Source organism: Neofelis nebulosa, chromosome 3 (genome assembly GCF_028018385.1).
Source record: "Neofelis nebulosa isolate mNeoNeb1 chromosome 3, mNeoNeb1.pri, whole genome shotgun sequence".
Taxonomy (NCBI): Eukaryota; Metazoa; Chordata; class Mammalia; order Carnivora; family Felidae; genus Neofelis; species Neofelis nebulosa.
In genome coordinates, this window is record NC_080784.1 from 15156764 (window position 1) to 15172372 (window position 15609).

Below are 15609 nucleotides of genomic sequence, written 5' to 3' on the forward strand. Positions count from 1 at the left end.
GGAGAGGGTAGAGGAGGGTGAGTGGGCGGAGGTGACAGGGAGAGAGGCACCAGTGGAAAATCAGATGTGGGGGCGCAGGACCTGGGACAGGAGAACATTCCAACCTCGGCTGGTCTGACCAACTTGTCTAATGCCGCCGGGCAGTGGTGAAAGGGGCAGAGAAGACTTTTTGCGAGGCAAAGGCCTCACCTTGCATTTCATGGGAAGTCGCCTGAACTTTGTCCTACGAGGAAGGAGGAGCTCAGAATGACTGACAACGAGCTGGAGGCAAAGAGACCCCTTTGAAGGTTCTTCAGTAGTAAAGGCAACACCATGAGGGCCGAATCTAGGGCCAGAGCGGTGAAATCGAACAGGCAAGAAGAGAGAGTCAAGGTAGCATCACTAGGCGCCTGTGACCTATAACGCGGAGAGGAAGGGATTTCGATGTTGATATACGGACTGTGACATCTTTAACCCAGACGGGAGCTAGCGGGGCCACTGGTGGGAAGGTGGGGACAGGCAGAACTGAGCCCATGTGCCTGTGGCACCTCCCTGTGGCTTTAGGGGTCTTGTGCTCAGGGGAGAAGCTGTGGCTGCTGCTGGAGTTTCTAGAGAGACCAGCGGATAAGAGTTGAAGCCCTGGGCTGGGATGAGCTTAGAAAAAGGATGAAAAGCAAGAACAGCAGAAAAAAAACGTTTTGAAAAAAAAAAAAGGGGCACCTCAGTGGCTCAGTCGGTTGAGCCTCCAACCTCAGCTCAGGTCGTGATCTCACGGTTGGTGAGTTCGAACCCCGCATGGGGCTCTGTGCTGTCAGTGCAGAGCCCGCTTCGGATCCTCTGTCTCCCTCTCTTTCTGCCCCTCCCTGCTCACTCTCTCTCTCAAAAATAAATAATTATTTTTTTTAAAAAAGCTTTAAGAACAGCAGAGGCTCTCTAAGTGCAAGGTTCCCCACGGTGGACACAATACACAGGACTCTTCAAGCCTTCGGTAGATGAGTAGGATCCTTGGGACTGTCATCCCCTGGGGAGTGGCCGCAGGATCTGTTTACAGCCTTTCTGGTTCTGGGGCTCACTTTCACAAAACTTGGGTGTAGACTCCCGCTGACAAGTTCCTGGACTCGCTCGTGAAGGGTGGGGGCCCCACTCGATCAGCATTCCCCAACCTTAGGGAGCTCTGGACTCTGTGAACAGAGGGGGCTCTGGTCCTGTATTCCAGAATGACTTGACTTTATTTTATTTTATTTATTTAATTTTATGTTTATTTTAGAGAGTTGGGTGAAGGGAGGAGCAGAAAGAGAGAGAGAAAGAGAGAGAGAGAGAGAGAGAGAGAGAGAGAGAGTGAATCTCAAGCAGGTTCCATGCTCAGTGTAGAGCCCGACATGGGGCTCAATCCCACGATCCTGGGATCATGATCTGAGCTGAAATAAAAAATCAGATCTTCAACTGACTGAGCCAACCAGACTCCCCCAGAAATTAAAATTAAAATTAAAATTAAAAATTAAAAAAAATTTTTTTAATGTTTATTTATTTTTGAGACAGAAGAGACAGAGCATGAGCGGGGGAGGGGCAGAGAGAGGGGGAGACACAGAATCCGAAGCAGGCTCCGGGCCCCGAGCTGTCAGCACGGAGCCCGATGCGGGGCTCGAACTCACGAACCACGAGATCATGACCTGAGCCGAAATAGGATGCTTAACGGACTGACCACCCAGGCGCCCCGCCCCCAGAATGACTTTAAAGGAAACATCAGCCTAAGGACCTGTACCAGTCTTAGCCAGGAGTCACGACATGAGGAATTTCTGGGAACAAAAGGTAAAATCTGAATTCGCATTGCTGCCTGGGTCAAGTTTCCCCGAGGTCACTACGTAGGGGGAGCCATTTATACAGAATGCTGTGGAAATACTTGTCCCTGGAACTGGGCAGCCCGGTGAGGTGCCAGTTCTGTTCCCTTTCTTTAAACACCACCACCACCAACACCACCAACAGCAACGACAAAACAGGCTGCAGAAAACGTTAAGAGTCTCAGTCACATGATCCAGAGTTTACTGAGCACCTATGGCCAGCCACAGGACTGGGCCCCGGTGGTGGGGGGATGGTGGTGATCACGGGCAGTCATGGTGCCCGTCCTCCTGGAAGGAGTCTAATGCATTTTGGCTGGAAATACGAACTCAAAGCCTAAATGAAGCCATCTATGGAAAAGCAATCAACTGAGTTAGGTACCTATAAGCCACCCATGTCTGGTTTTAAGCTTCTGGGAACTCTGATCCCCAGCCCGGCAGGGTCAGTACACTCAGAGGCTCACCAGAAGAGGGGAGAGACAGCCACCACGAGGTGGGGGTCCCAGGGCACAGGGAAGGCCCTTCTCAGGGCAGGTGGGCCTTGGGGAGCTGGGCTGAGGAAAGCTCTGTTTCAATCATGCGAACCCCAAATCTCAAAGAGTGTGGGGCAGAATGGAGGAGCTCAGGTCACTTGCTCACAGGCCTTTCCAGAGCAGTGAGCCTTTCTGGGGACCCATCTTAGCGGCTGTGTCCTGAAGACTTGAGCCCCGGAGGAGGGTTGTCTCCAGCTCAGAGCCGAGCAGGTGCCACCCAGCCCTCTGGTGGCTGAGTGTGGGCCGTGGAAAGGGTCTGTGGGACGGCAGTGCGCACCTGGGCCTCCCCAGAGGACACGCCTGTGGCCACCGGGTACACATGTCTCTCCCAACACAAGGCTCTTTGTTCTGTCAAAAGGCTGTTCCATCCTGGTTTCCCAAAGACGCTGTGCTAAGGGAGTCTGAAGGAGGTTTCTCTCTTAATTCCCCTGACAAAGGAAATCACTTGTATCCCAATGACATTATTTTTGTCATGGCCTTTTCCTTCAGAAGCTCCTTGTTATTGAAACCGCTTCAAAGCACTGAGTTGAACAAAAATCAAAATGGCTGCACGAATGCTTCAGTGGAACTCGGGTTTAAAGTAACCTTTTTCCTCTCTTCCACAAACCTCCCCACCTCCCCTCTAAGCTTTTTGTTTCAGGAACTGGGTACCACCCCAAGGACAAGACAGAGGAGACTGGCAGCAATTTCTGTCAAAACGAGCTAAATCCTGAGGCGACTGGGCAGCTCAGTCAGTTGAGCATCTGACTCTTGATTCAGATCTCAGGGTTGTGGGATTCTCTCTCTCTCTCAAAATAAATAAATAAACTAAAAAAAAAATGCAGCATATAATCTTACAGGGAAGACAAGACATTCACCTGGCAACTACCATAGAAGGTAAAGGTGGGGAGTCCCCTAGGCCAGGTACAGATTACAGGAAATGCCTCCAAGGGGATCAAGGGCCAACGATGGAAGAGAAGCAACGGATTGATTTGGGAAGGCGTCACTAAGAAAGTGGTCTTTGACCTTAGCTCAGGAAGTTGGGCAGGATTTGAATAATATTGATTTCATATGGTTTAATCCTTGCCAGGAGAGAGTAATTCCAGACTGGAATTCTTTATCTTACTCCTTGATATTTCCTTATTAAAGGTCCAGCTCACCCTCCCAGGTATTGTGAATAAAGCTTCCTTATCTAAATTTTATCCAGTGTGCCTTCAGCATTTGGTGAATGCGACCGTGACCTCTTACATAATTTGAATTTTACTTTTGTAAGGGTGACAACGCGAAGCTTTCAAACAGTTCCACGACCCTTACAATAAGCAAAAGATCAATGTATTTTATTTCACGTGTGGAATTCATTCAGCTCCTGCTTGCGTTTTTAACAACGATGAAGAAAATCATGGTCCTGGGTGGGGAAAAAAAAAAACCTCTCTTGGCAAATGGTAAGACCTGTTCTGGAAAAACAAAAGTGCATCAGGAAATTAAAAATAGAAGTAGATCGGGGCGCCTGGGTGGCGCAGTCGGTTAAGCGTCCGACTTCAGCCAGGTCACGATCTCGCGGTCCGTGGGTTCGAGCCCCGCGTCAGGCTCTGGGCTGATGGCTCGGAGCCTGGAGCCTGCTTCCGATTCTGTGTCTCCCTCTCTCTCTGCCCCTCCCCCGTTCATGCTCTGTCTCTCTCTGTCCCAAAAATAAATAAAAAACGTTGAAAAAAAAATTAAAAAAAAAAAAAATAGAAGTAGATCTTCTACAACCGGGGACTTTGTTTAATGCCAAAAAGATATTGCAAAATGTGAGACACGGTGGTAATACGTCATTCATTTGAACCTCAAAACCGGAAAAGAATGGACTTTGAAGTGTAAGGATATGTACTCTAGCAGTGGTCTTGAAACTTGAGGAATTTGTAGGGAAATAATTTTGTTTTAGTTCTCTCAGAATTTGTTCACGAAACCCAATTTGTGAAAACATAGACTTAAGAAACGTAAAATCTTCTTCTAAAACTACCAAATGTAAATTCTCTTAGTGAGTTTTGTCTTTAAACAGTACTCATTTTTAAAAAGTATCGCTGGGGCGATACTTGGGTGGCTCAGTTGGTTGAGCATCTGACTTTGGCTCAGGTCATGATCTCACAGTTCAGGAGTTCAAGCCCCGCGTCGGGTTCTGTGCTGACAGCCCAGAGCCTGGAGCCTGCTTTGGATTCTGTGTCTCCCTCTCTCTCTGCCCCTCCCCTGCTCACTCTCTGTCTCTCAACAATGAGTAAACATTAAAAATTTTTTAAAATAAATAAATACATAAATAAATAAATAAATAAATAAATAAATAAAAAGTATCGCTAAAACGAAACTTCAAAATTAAAATTCGATGGGTGTGTAACCATTTATGATTCCCAGTTTGAGAAACGATTTTAGAAAATTATAATTAAGGCAAATTATATCTCTAATTGCCTGAGAAATAGTAGTAGCTGTTGTCTTTAAGTACGTGATATACTGAAAAAAAAATGTAAACTTTAATTATAAATGGCTACAACCTATGGTAGAGACAGAATAGTAGGACCAAGAGAGCCTAGTTTTACTCTGTAGTTTATACTCTATATCCCACCTCACCTACTACTTCTTTAAAGAATCTGAAGTTGGCTAAGACAAAACCTCTGCAAAACAACACTGTGGCAAAAACTTCTGGTTTTATTGATTTATCTCTTTTGCACAGAGTACGCGCGGCTTCAAAATTTTGAAGATGACATTAAAAGATTGGTTTACCCTATCAACAAAAATTTTTTAATCTTTATTTATTTGTTTGTTTATTTTTATATAATTTATTTTCAAGTCAGCTAACATCAGTGTATACAGTGTCTTGGCTTTGGGAGTAGATTCCTGTGATTCATCACTTCTATACAACACCCAGTGCTCATCCCAATAAGTGCCCTCCTTAATGCCCATCACCCATTGCCCCCCACCATCAACCCTTAGTTTGTTCTCTGTATTTAAGAGTCTCTAATGGTTTGCCTCCCTCTCACTAACTACCTTTTTTCCTTCCCTTCCCCCATGGTCTTCTGTGAAGTTTCTCAAATTCCACACGAGTGAAAACATATGATATTTGTCTTTCTCTGATGGACTGATCTCCCTTAGCATAATACCCTCTAGTTCCATCCATGTTGTTGCAAATGCCAAGATTTCCTTTTTTTTTGATTGCCAAGTAGTATTCCATTGCGCATATATATATATATATACACCACATCTTCTTTATCCGTTCATCGGTTGATGGACATTTGGATTCTTTCCATAATTTGGCTATTGTTGATAGCACTGCTATAAACATTGGGTTACATGTGCCCCTGTGAATCAGCACTCCTGAATCCTTTGGACAAATTCCTAGTAATGCTATTGCTGGGTCGTAGGATAGTTCTATTTTTAATATTTTGAGGAACCTCCACACTGTTTTCCAGAGCGGCTGCACCCGTTTGCATTCCCACCAACAGTGCAAGAGGGTTCCCCTTTCTCCACATCCTTACCAATATCTGTTGTTTCCTGAGTTGTTAATTTTAGCCACTCTGACCGTATGAGGTGGTATCTCATTGTGGTTTTCATTTGTATTTCCCTGATGATGAGTGATGTTGAGCATCTTTTCATGTGTCTGCTGGCCATCCGGATGTCTTCTTTGAAAAAGTGCCTATTCATGTCTTATGCCCATTTATTCACCGGATTATTTGTTTTTTGGGTATTGAGTTTGATAAGTTCTTTACAGATTTTGGATACTAACCATTCATCCAACATGTCATTTGCAAATATCTTCTCCCATTCCACGGGTTGCCTTTTCGTTTTATTGATTGCTTCCTTTGCTGTGCAGAAGCATTTATCTTCATGAGGTCCCAACAGTTCATTTTTGCTTTTATTTCCCTTGCCTTTGGAGACATGTCAAGTAAGAAGTTGCTGCAGCCAAAGTCAAAGAGGTTATTATTGCCTGTTTTCTCTTCTAGGATTTTGATGGTTTCCCGTCTCACATTTAAGTCTTTCACCCATTTTGCATTTATTTTTGTGTACGGTGTAAGAAAGCCGTCTAGTTTCATCCTTCTGCATGTTGCTGTCCAGCTCTCCCAGCACCATTTGTTAAAGAGACTGTCTTTTTTTCCATTGGATATTCTTTCTTGCTTTGTCGAAGATTAGTTGGCCATATATTGGTGGGTCCAATTCTGGGTTCTCTATTCTATTCCATTGGTCTATGCTACCATTTTTTTTTTTTTTAATTTATTTTTGGGACAGAGAGAGACAGAGCATGAACGGGGGAGGGGCAGAGAGAGAGGGAGACACAGAATCGGAAACAGGCTCCAGGCTCTGAGCCATCAGCCCAGAGCCTGACGCGGGGCTCGAACTCACGGACCGCGAGATCGTGACCTGGCTGAAGTCGGACGCTTAACCGACTGCGCCACCCAGGCGCCCCTATGCTACCATTTTTAATATAAAAGACATAAAAGGTAAACTCTTGGCTTAAGCGAAGACTAATGTGCAGCCTATCTAAGCTGACAAATAAAAAAGTTGTTGTTCACATATTTACCATCAGTGTAAAAAAGTTAAATGATCATGGATGGGAACTAATTTTTGTTTTTCCCAGTACGTTCTGTGGGTGTGACTAGTGGCCTGTTTCTCTGTCTGCCTTCCCTGCTGACTGGATAATTGAGGAAGCCCTGGATGGCAATGGCCATATTCTATTCCTTTCTGGAAGCTTTTTCTACTCCTGGTGCATTTGGCTCTTGAGACTGCATTTTGCAGTGACGACTTAATGCAAGGCTTTGACCATACAGCCTCCCCTTGACCGACACCTCTGGTCCATGCCCTCAGCTCTCCTCTTTACTGGCTACGTTCCTGAGAGCTTTGGTTTGGCACTCCCTTGGCATCATCCTTCTTGTTCTTAGACCTTGACTGAGCACCTCTCTCAGCTGAAATCTATTGTTATTTGTATGGTTTGTTTCGTATTCCTTGCAGTTGCCTCAGATTAGAATTTCTGTACCCAGCCACCCAATGTGAGGACGCCCACCGTGGCCCACAGGGATTCTGGAACTTTGCATTTGCTCATTAACGCTTGTGGACTAAACCCAGTGCGGTGGTAACAAGCAGACTTGGACCGCCAATGGATGGGGTACATGTGTGACGGTTGGTAGGGTCTTTGTAGATCAACCTGGAAGAAAAGGAAAGCTGTTTCCTTGGAACAAGGTTGTGATTCATGGATTTTTGTGTATTTTGTATTTTCTGGTCTTGTTTCATAAAAGCCATTAGAACAAAGACGAGAGCCTGAAAAATGGTTGGAGGAAGTGATCCTAATTTCCATGGAACAAGTCTGCCAGCCCTCAACCCTGTCACTGAAGAGGTAGGTTCTTTCCCTACCGAATGCCTTTTGCCAAGTGACTAAACAGTATTTGTCAGCAAGTAGGTAACTTATTCAATGGCCAGAGAATGGAGAAGGGGGGCTCAGGCTCTAAAGGCACCTTCTCCCCAAAACGTCTCATTGTCAGGGAGTAATGAGTTTGGGGTCATTAAGGGGCCCAGATGCAAGCTGACCTGGGAGGTTTTGGGGGGAAGGAGAGAGGGCTTCTCAGAATCAGAGTGCCACCTCTTTTCTTCCCTTAAATGGGCACAGGCACATCTGTCCCCACACTGATAGGTGTGTTCATGGTCATTACAATTAGAAGTAACGATCCCGAGGTCTTGTGGGGAGTTAGCCTTGCATCAAAACTACATCAAACTGGTTGAAAACTAGTTCATTAGGGCTTGTTTGGAGCTTGTTAGTGCATCCATGGTGACCACTCCTTCCCCTGCTCCTGCCCCAGGAGTCGGGCTCATCTCTAGGCTCTGACGTGAGGAGCACCCGTGGGCCTCCTTGTCTAGAACGTCTCACAGATTTCTGGTTCCGCCTTGGGTTGCTGGACACTGTGAGCCCTGGCGGCCACTGTAAGTACCAGGGCTGATTAGTTCATCCTCTCATCGATTCACCCATTCTTTCACCAAATCGAACCACGCCCTGGTCCCAGGGAAACATGGCACCAACTGCCACAGTCCAGTGGGACGCGTGTAAGGAGGGACAGAGGGCAGGATGCTGTGGGAACACAGACAGCAGCTCCTAACCCAGAACGGCAGGTCGGGAATGAACTTCTTGGAAAAGATGATCCACATTTATGGGTATTAGCAAGAGCTGAGAGCAGGGGGAGGCGTCCTGGCTGAGGAACCAGCAGGTCTGCAGGCTGGGGACTTAGGTCAGAGGGGAAATGCACCGGGATGCTGGTGGCGCTTTCTCAGTGAGCCCCTCCTCCTTCCCTGGGTGGGGCTCACTGCTGGCTTTCCTACTGGGGTCTCCCCATGGACTTTTGGACGTCTGGCCCCACGCCAAACTGGTGAATTTCAAGCTCCCGGCAATGATAGAAATGTCACTTAAAACAATCTCCCGGGGCGCCTGGGTGGCTCAGTCTCTTGAGCGTCCTACTTCGGCTCAGGTCATGATCTCACGGTTCGTGGGTTCGAGCCCCGCGTCGGACTCTGTGCTGACCTCTCGGAGCCTGGAGCCTGCTTCGGATTCTGTGTCTCTGTTTCTCTCTGCCCCTCCCCCACTCATGCTCTGGGTGTCTCTCAGAAATAAATAAACATAAAAGAAAAAACAGGGGCGCCTGGGTGGCGTAGTCGGTTAAGCGTCCGACTTCAGCCAGGTCACGATCTCGCGGTCCGTGAGTTCGAGCCCCGCATCAGGCTCTGGGCTGATGGCTCGGAGCCTGGAGCCTGTTTCCGATTCTGTGTCTCCCTCTCTCTCTGCCCCTCCCCTGTTCATGCTCTGTCTCTCTCTGTCCCAAAAAAAAACGTTAAAAAAAAAGAAAAAACAATCTCCCACCTATTAAGCTAGCACAATTTTTTTTTTTTTTTTAAATAGAATAAAGGACAATGCTGGCAGGACTTTAGGGAAATGAGCACATGCTTACATGGCTGGTGGCTCTTCACAATGTTTCTCCTCTTCTTGAGAAAAATTGGACAATAGGTAACAAGAGCTACAGAACTGTTTGACCCGGTAACTCCACTTTGGGGAATATGCTACAGGAAAATAATGCTTAAGAAGAAAGAAAAAAAACCCAACAACCTAATATGTACAAATATATACACAGCAGCTACAGTTTAAAGCTGGAATCGGGCCAGACACGCAGAAGAGGGGAAACGGCTGAGCAAATTGTACAGTGATCTCAAATACCCCGCGGCCAGTAACGACAAGGACGCGGACCACGTCAGTGCACTCGGGTCTGACTATTTAAGCCACGGCGGAGGGTAAAACACCCTGCGTGTGCGGAGTGAAACTATACTCTTTAAAGCATGGAAGTATTCCGCAAACACTACACGATAGCTTAAAAGGAAGTAAGTGTAATTTACATGTTCACTGGCTCATTTCTTTGCATAGAAATTCAAGTTCATGGTTTACAAAGCACGGTTTTAAGAGGCAGTTGTATGACCATCTCTTTAGAAGGAAAACAACCCGGACCTGGGAGCGAGGGGGCCCTACGCCATGGCCCGGGATGCCCCCTGAGGACGGAGGGCTGCAGTGGGCGGTGGGTGCCGCTTGGTTTCGGACTTGCACCCCAGGCTTGCACACCCGCCTCGGGCAGATTGCACACAGCTCTTTTCTCCGCGCACCATGGGGCGGCCCAACGCCGGGGAAGCCTCGTGTCTCCTTTCTGCGCCGCATCGTGCTGGCAGGAACTAACAAGGGCGGCAGGAAATTTCCAGCTTGATTTAGAATATGCCGAGATGTCCTCCTGACCTCCAAGACAATCCGTCTGGCTGGACTGGCATTTGCTGCGCCAGGATGTAAAGAAGTCACTCACAAGGAAGTAAATGAGCAATAGGCCCGTATTTAGGATATTCAAATGGGTCAAGTAACTAAGACGTACGGGCTCCGGTCCTGATGCAGACTAGACCTTTCAGGAAATAGTCGCCATCAATTCTCTTTTCTTCACTGCGTTGCTATTAAATTCCAATCCAAAGGCTACTTTTGTGGTAACGGCTTTATTTTTTAAAATTTTTTTAATGTTTATTTATTTTTGAGGGACAGAGAGAGACAGAGTGTGATTGGGGAAGGGGCAGAGAGAGAGAGAGAGAGAGAGACACAGAATCTGAAGTGGCTCCAGGCTCCGAGCTGTCAGCACAGAGCCCGACCCGGGGCTCGAACTCACAAACGGCTAAATCATGACCTGAGCCGAAGTCGGAGGCTTCACCGACTGAGCCAACCAGGTGCCCCTGTGGTAACAGCTTTATTAAGATGTAATTCACACACCATACCATTCCTTCATTTAAAATATATGATTCAATGGTTTCTAATATATGTGGAGTTGTGAAATTATCACCACGATCAATTTTAAAACAACTTTATCACCTCAAAAAGAAACCTCAAACTCTTTGGCCATCACTCCCTAATCACCCCTCCAACTAGGCAATTAGATACCTTCTATCTCTATCAAATGCCCATCCTATATGGAAATTGCCCATATTTCCTATATGGACTCCTACAATATGTGGTCTTTTGTATCTGGCTTCTTTCCCTTAGCATGAGGTTTTCAAGGTTCATGTTGATGTTGTCACATGGAACAGTACTTTACTTCCTTTTTATGGCAAAATAATATTTTATTGTATGAACATATTATCTTTTATTGATCCATTCATCAGTCGATGAGCATTTGGTGTTTCTGCTTTTTGGCTATTATTAATAATGCTGCTATGAATATTCAGGTACAAGCTTTTATATGGACACATATGGACACATTCGTTTCTCTTGACTATGGACCCAACAGTGGAATTTCTGGGTCATATGGTAACTCTACGTTTAACCTTCTGAGGAGTCACTAGACTGTTTTCCAAAGTGGCTGCACCTTTTTACGTTCCTTCGGCAGTGTATGAGGGTTCTAGCTTCTCCACATTTAGCCAAGACTTATTGTTCTCTTTTGCATTCTAGTCATTCTAGTGAGTGCGAAGCGGTAACTCATTGTGATTTTCTTTTTAATTTGAGAGAGAGAGAGAGTGCAAAAGCTGGGGACAGGGGCAGAGGGAGATAGAATCCTAAGCAGACTCCGTGCTCAGCACGGAGCCTGACAAAGGGCTCGATCCTACGATTCTGGGATCATGACCTGAGCCGAAAATCAGGAGTCGATGCTCAACTGACTGAACCACCCAGGCGCCCCTCCTTGTGATTTTGATTTGATTTCCCCGATGACGAGTGCTGTTGAGTATCTTTTCATGCTCTCATTAGCTATTCACAAATCTTCTTTGGAGAAATGTCTGTTTAGATCTTTTGCCCATTAAAATTTTTTTTTTAATATTTATTTATTTCTGAGAGAGAGAGAGAGAGAGAGAGAGAGAGAGAGATAGCATGAGCATGAGCAGGGAAGGGGCAGAGACAGTGGGACACACAGACTCTGAATCGGGCTCCAGGCTCTGAGCTGTCAACACAGAGCCCGACGCGGGGCTCGAACCCATAAACTGCGAGATCATGACCTGAGCCGAAGTCGGACGCCTAACCAGCTGAGCCACCCCAGCCCCTCTTTTGCCCATTTTTAAGTCCGGTTGTCTTGTTATTATTGAGTTCGAAGAGTTCTCTAGATATTCTAGCTCCAAGTCCTTTATCAGGTATATGATTTGCAAATATTTTCTCCCATTCAGTGGGTTGTCTTTTCACTTTCTTGATGGTGTTCTTCACATTAATAAAAGAAAAGATAAGAACCATATGATCCTGTGAATCGATGCAGAAAAGGCCTTTGACAAAATTCAGCAACGTTTCTTAATAAAAACCCTCGAGAAAGTCGGGATAGAAGGAACATACTTAAAGATCATAAAAGCCATTTATGAAAAGCCCACAGCTAACATCATCCTCAACGGGGAAAAACTGAGAGCTTTTTCCCTGAGATCAGGAACACGACAGGGATGCCCACTCTCACCGCTGTTGCTTAACATAGTGTTGGAAGTTCTAGCATCAGCAATCAGACAACAAAAGGAAATCAAAGGCATCAAAATTGGCCAAGATGAAGTTAAGCTTTTACTTTTTGCAGATGACCTGATATTATACATGGAAAATCCGATAGACTCCAGCAGAAGTCTGCTAGAACTGATACATGAATTCAGCAAAGTTGCAGGATACAAAATCAATGTACAGAAATCAGTTGCATTCTTATACACTAATATTGATGGTGTTCTTCAAAGCACAAAATTTTAAATTCAATGAAATCCACTTCATCTATTCCTTAGGTGCTCGTGTGCCAAAGACTCTTGCAGACTTTGGTTGTACAGAGACATTCATTCGGTCCTGAACTTTCTGAAGAAATTTAATTTAAAATTTCTGGACTCTTACGTATTACAACCCCCAGTTCTGCATTCAGAAAGTTATCAAGTCTGTGACTAGACTCCAGCGCGATTCACTGGAATTTCCACTCGCCACGCTCTGAGTTTTAGAACAGGACTTGCTGAGCGATAAAGAGAACATCCTCTCCTCAGGAAGCCCCTAAGCCGACCTCCAACGCTGCTTCTCTAAGTAACTTGCCAAAGTCTCCACTGGTACCAAAAGAGGAGCCGGGAGCAGGCCTAGGCCTCCTCCGCAAGCCCTCCCTCGCTGCCTTGCGCTGTTACCCCCTAAGATAGTTCATGGCTCCTGGAGGCTGGTTTCTTCCCTGGGCTGCAAAGAGCCTTCTGCGTTCGTGTCCCACCTGTCACCCCTGAGACCGGTGGGAACGTGCCTTGGCGCGTCTGACCCAGGCACGGGACCCAGAGTATGCCACAGCTCTACTTAGCCCCTCTAAGCCTCAGCTTATAGAAACACGGAGATAAGAACTCTCTCGTGCGGGGCTGTTGTGGGGGATTCGATGGAATAATGCATGTAAAGCACCTGTCACAAACTAGGCTTTAGATGATGGTAGTCTACTGCGTGTCCGATGTGTGGCTCATCCCACCGTCAGTTCAATTCAGGCAGCAACTGATCCTCGTGAAAAAGAATGATCATGTAGACGATCAGTAGCTCACACATTACGAATCCACGAGGTTAGTCAGGGCTATGAGCCTTAGAATTCACAAACCAGGAATCCACAGACTGAGACTGTGCGCTTTGTCTGGCTTTCTCAGTATTTCTGTACAATTGAGATAATATTTTAAAATGCAGAGGATCCGGGGCCCCTGGGTGGCTCAGTCGGTTAAGCGTTCGACTTCAGCTCAGGTCATGATCTCACGGTTCATGGGTTCGAGTCCCGCGTCGGGCTCTTTGCCGACAACTCAGAGCCTGGAGCCTGTTTCAGATTCTGTGTCTCCCTCTCTCTCTGCTCCTCCCCCACTCACACTCTGTCTCTCTCTTTCAAAAATATATAAACATTAAACAAATTTTTCTGGCTTCTGCTTGGGGTCCAGAAGGCTTCCCAAAAGCACTGGGCCACCCGCCCTGCCCCGGGGCTCCCACCAGCTGTGCTTTTGATATGTGCGGACAGCTTCTTTTCGCCACATCTGCTGTGTTCTTTATTTCAACTAGAAAAACCTTCGTACTTAATCATTTTTCTCAGGTCTTGTAAATGAATGCCTTCTTATTCCTGTTTCGTATTGCCAATAGCTTCATTTTCTATAAAATAAATATAAGGAGTGTTTTAAATTTTTTCAACGTTTTTATTTATTTTTGAGAGAGAGAGAGAGAGAGCGCACGAGTGTGAGCAGGGGAGGGGCAGAAAGAGGAGACACAGAATCGGAAGCAGGCTCTGAACTGTCAGCACAGAGCCCGATGCAGGGCTCGAACCCACGAACCTCGAGTTGATGACCTGCCCTGAAGTCTGACGCTCAACGGACTGAGCCACGCAGGAACCCGGATAATTAGTGTTTCAAAGCCTTGCTCATCTGTTCCAATACTTCTGCTTTGGATGTTATATGTTGTCCCACTTTTTGGTCCTTCTCTTGTGATATTTTGCTCCTTGGAGAGCCTAAGTTCGTGTTCTGCTCGTACCCCTTTTGTAGGTGGTGCCCATTGGGGTTCAGGGCCAATTCCTGGTGCCTCTCGAGAAGCAAGGCGAGAGAAGAGATGAGCCCTAAGACAGAGAGTCAAAAACCCCAAGACCCCTGGTTAGCCATATTTATCTGTAGGTGTAAAGAGTGTTCCTACACATTTAAAAGGAAAGCGAAGCGTATCTGTGTCTGTTTTTCTGACACCTGGCCCATTTTGCTCCCACATGCTACCTGCCTGTCCCCTGTGAGCATCGGAGTTTGTCACCTCCCTACACTCACCCACTCACCTTGTGATGTCAGGTCAGGCTGTTCACGACGGCGTGTCCGCTGACCCGAGCCTCTTTGTACTCTCTCGTGCAGAAACTACCCCTGAACACGCTATCCGCCAAGGCTGCTCCTGGGTTCCTTAAAGTGGAGTGAAAACTTAAAGCACGTGAACATTCCCGGTGCAGAAGACGTCAAGATTCTTACGGCTCTCCCCCAGTTTGTTAACGACTGTTTCACCCATACCTGCTCCCATCTTGAGATCCTCACCTTTATCGTTTGCCCCAGCGCGGCTGCAGAGAAATACACTTTATTGCCACTCGTATTGAATCGGTGTAGGTGAGATCTAGCCAAAGAAAAATGGCCCTAAGCAGGGCTAATTCGAGGCGAGCACACAACTGAGCGGGCGGGAGCCAAGTGCTGGACAACGGCCTGCATTCTGAGGGCCGGAGGCCCGGGCTGGCCCGTCTGCGGACTCCCGAGGGGCTGGGGAGTGTCAGCTCACCTGGCCAGTGGGCAGCAGGGGGAGAACTTCGGGCTGAATGTCTTCTTTTAGTGGCCCAAGGCAGGGGTGGCGCACTGGGAGAAGCCTTGCCCTGAGAGTCAGGAGACCTGAACTCTACCCGGGTTTGTCCCCTGAGTGACTGGAAGGAAACCTTTAGACCTCCTGGTCCCTCCCCCCTGCCACACTGAGCCGTGGGGGCTGCTGGAGAATCACAGGACCTCGCGCCCTAATGAGTGACAGCGTGACAGAGGCCGTCAGAAGAGAAGTCCACACACTCTGGCCGTCATACGTAGCCACCCCTGTGCATCTCACCCGCCACCTGTCAGTATTCACCTCTGCACTCTGCCTTCCCTCCTGCGAGGAGGTGGGGGCTGTCACTGTCCTTGACCGCGAGAGCCCATAACCCCTAGCAATTCTCCCCGCCTGTCTCTCTGGCCTCCTCAGTCTCCCCCCTTCACTGGGTCTAGATCATCATCATCCTGTAGTTGCCCCCACAGAACAAGGGCAAAACCCGCCCAGCGACCAACCGCTGTCT

At 47.0% G+C, this 15609-nt stretch overlaps 1 long non-coding RNA gene across 1 annotated transcript; it reads left to right on the plus strand.

The window, feature by feature from the left end:
• Positions 1-7639: 7639 nt before the first annotated feature.
• On the plus strand, positions 7640-14894 carry LOC131506383 (uncharacterized). Its single transcript, XR_009258902.1, has 2 exons — positions 7640-7682; positions 14666-14894. It is a non-coding gene; the product is annotated as an uncharacterized LOC131506383 (long non-coding RNA).
• Positions 14895-15609: the final 715 nt, after the last annotated feature.